Genomic DNA, 3411 nt, shown 5'->3' on the forward strand with positions numbered 1-3411 from the left:
TAGGTCTGGCCGGGGTGGGGGAGGGGCGGGTCTTCTGCCCGTGCAATGAGGCTCTTTACTCCTGCCCCTGAGTGCAGGAGCGCAGCACAGGGAGGGGACAGGCCTGAGGGGGGCTCTGAGGAGACACTGCAGCCACAGGCAGAGGCCAGAGCAGGAGCTGCAGCTGCCAGCTCCCCGGCCAGGCTGGCTGCAGCACTGTGCAGAGCAGCTTCCCTGCCCCCCTTAAAGGAGAAGCCCCCACAGAGGAAGCTGCAGATCAACGCTTTCACCAGCCCCTCAGAGGGGCGCTGTTACCAGGGAAGGAGGGAGCAGGCGGCCCCGAGTCCGCAGAGGCGCACAGCACAGCCAGGGCTTTCCAAAGCCCAGGGATGAAAGGTAGAGAGACCTTCCTGAAGTCCACAGCTCAGCACACCCAGGGCTAGAGCTCAGCCCAGCGGGACGAGTGGAATCGGGGGTCCCGGGGCTGTGCTGCTGGAGGGTGAGCGCCAGCCCAACTTCAGCTTGATCGACAGGGTGTGAGGGCCTGTGTCAAACCAAACCAAACTCTGCAGCATAGACCATCAGCGCTCTTACTTCTGAGGAGGCATGGAAACACACACACACACATGAACTAAACCCTGAGAGATGCTCCTCCCTGGACTATAGGGTATCCTCAGATAGCTCACAATGGGAAGTTCCATCCTCTGTGTATCTTAGCAGAGGCCCATGGTAATGTTTCTCCCTTGCAGGCGATGGGAACTTTGAGTACCTGATGGCACTTTAATTTTTTTCAAAACCTATTTTTAATAATGGTTCTTAAATGCTTTAACCTCCCTTGTGGCCCACTACCCACCAGAAATAGTGGGAAAGAAAGGATACATGAAAGTGGACTTTTCCAAAAGGTTCTCTGGAGCAACTCCTGTCTGTGTTGTCTGGATATCGGCAGTTCAGTTTCCAGGTTAGCAGTGGTGGTTTGGTTCACCCGCAAACACTTCACTGTGAGAGCCGGGATATCAAACAGCAATCAGCAGCGATGGCACTACCTAGCAGAGACAACCAGGCCGCAGCATTGGCACAGGAGGAGGGACCCGGAGGGACCCGGAGGGACAGGAGGAGCACTTTTGGGCTGTGCCTCTCTCAGGAGAGCAGAAGATCAGTGAAGCCCGAAGACCTACCGGCATTGCTACACAGCCAACTCTATAAGCGGGCCAAGCTTGGCCCCCAGCACTGTCCATCAAGTCCTATTTTTCCCTCCAAACATCCCGTGTCCTCCACGGGTCTCACCTCAGCATGTGCATCTGTCTTAGATGACGTCACTCTGCCAATCAGCCTGTGTCTGTGGAAGCAGCAAGAAACTGCAGCACGCCGTGGGACGTTTGTCGGTGCCTTTCTCTCTATGGAGTCCCGACAAATGCAGGTCAACTACACAATATAAGCCAGGCCAAGAAATGAGTGTTGTTAGCAAAGACTCCTTCACCACGTGCCCTTTCACGTGCTTGCTTTAGCAGAACATCCTTTCTCCTTTGTCTGCTATAGCTAGACATTCCTTCACATGTCGACCCCAGCAAAACACCATTCAACCGACTTTCCAAAGAACCGTTAGGTTTCCACTTCAACCTGATATATGCCAGGTCTGTTCAGACTGAAGCTGTGACATAGATGTACCCCACTCCTCAGCAGCTTTCTGCAGACACTGCAAGGAGCCTGGAAGGGATGCTCAAATCAGCTGCTCTGATAACTATATGGATCTAGTATATGGACCCAGAACCTGTGTAGACAATATCTACGAGCTGGGATTCAGTGTTAACTGCGTTCAAGTTATACACTGTGGGTGCACGAAGGCTTGCACTCAGTGGATTCCATTAGATTTAATAGCAAGAGGGCAGAAGGGACACATGGGAGACAGAAAAGAGTAGCAAGGAATGCTGGTCAGATGGCGACGAGTCTTGGTCCTTATGGAAGTTCCACGTGGAGATTTTGAGTTTCACTTTTTAGAAATGTTTATATGATCTTTTCACATGGAAAGGCAGAATTTTTTTTGATAAATAAAATTATTGCATTTAATAATGTTATTTTCTTTAAAACCCAAATCATCATATTCCTTAATGTTGTACCAAACAATGTCAGTCCAAATTATAGACCATGTATGTCAACAGTACCTGAAAACAAAATTAAGAAGGGGATAAAGCCCAAACTACAGTTCGTCTAATTTACATCAAGTGGTCATGGAAACAGAAGATTATTAAAATTATTTTATAATTATGCACAATGAACCAAAGCATAATAGGTAGCAGAGTACTTTTCCACCGTAAATTATTTACCCCCGTTCATTCAGCTAAAACACTAGCTTAAGGGTATATTCCTCTCAAAATAACTTCTCTACAGCAAACAACTGTCTTATATTTAAAACACATTGAAGAAAATAATTGTCTCATTCTTTTTGGTTTTGAGTCTTGATTACTAATAGTTCAAGGTATTATGGAAGAATCCTGGTGTCCTGGATAGCTCAATAAACACATTAAGATCAAGCCGAGTGTATTCTGAAGAAACTGTCCAGTCCATAGGAATGCTTGTGTGGAGGGAGGCTGCGGGCCCACACTTCTCCTCCTGGGAGAAAGCGTGTGGTAGGAAAACCTCGCACCGAGTTTCTTTTGCTCCTTCTTCATCAGGCATTGCGCTTCCGGCTCCATTTTCTTCCTTTGTTGGTCTGCTGCTTCTCCTCTCTGCTGTCATTTTCTGCTGCCTCAGAAGTTCTTGTCAGGCTCATCTTCTTCCTCTTTCCATGCATTGGTATTTTCTTGCCACGTATCTAAGTCACCTAATTCTGAAGACTGATGAATAAAAGGCAGATCTTGTGCAGCTGCCAATCTGCTGGACAAACCTATGCTACCACCTGAGACACCAACATTCAATGGTTCTCTCTTCTTAATGACAATTTTCTGAGTTTCCTGTATAGTTGGTGTCACATCCTTGAAATAGTCAGGTTCCAGTTGTTCTGAAGAGTTCTGCTGCAGTTACCACATTCCCATTTCCCTCCTTTGATCTTTACACTTGTGGGTGCATCTTCATCCCAGAAAGTCCACCCCACCCCCCCCCCCCGTCTGCTTAAGGACAGATGAATAGTCAACTGTGGTGGGCAAAGTTATTTGATCTCCATTTAATTTCCTTCCTCTGCCAGATCTGCACGTTAATCTCTTTAAGAACGAGAACACTGTTGCTAGGCAAGTATAAACTTTAACTGAAACTGAGTGATGGCCAAGGTGAAAAGCAGAACCTGCCCCTGCCCCTGCCCCTCCCCCTCCCTGCCCGCCCAGCGGAGGCTCCAAGCTGCCGCAGGCCGCGCGCACTGCTGCCGTCAGCCTCCAGCCCGCGCTCAGCCAGAGCCCGGCGCGCGCTCCCTCGCAACCGCCGTCGCCGCCGCGCAACCGCCAT

General features: G+C 49.2%; 1 pseudogene; it reads right to left on the reverse strand.

Annotated features, from left to right (window-relative positions):
* Positions 1 to 2144: 2144 nt before the first annotated feature.
* On the reverse strand, positions 2145 to 3411 carry LOC127676179 (receptor-binding cancer antigen expressed on SiSo cells-like; annotated as a pseudogene).

The sequence above is a fragment of the Apodemus sylvaticus genome, unplaced genomic scaffold, assembly GCF_947179515.1.
Source record: "Apodemus sylvaticus unplaced genomic scaffold, mApoSyl1.1 scaffold_325, whole genome shotgun sequence".
In the NCBI taxonomy this organism is placed as follows: Eukaryota; Metazoa; Chordata; class Mammalia; order Rodentia; family Muridae; genus Apodemus; species Apodemus sylvaticus.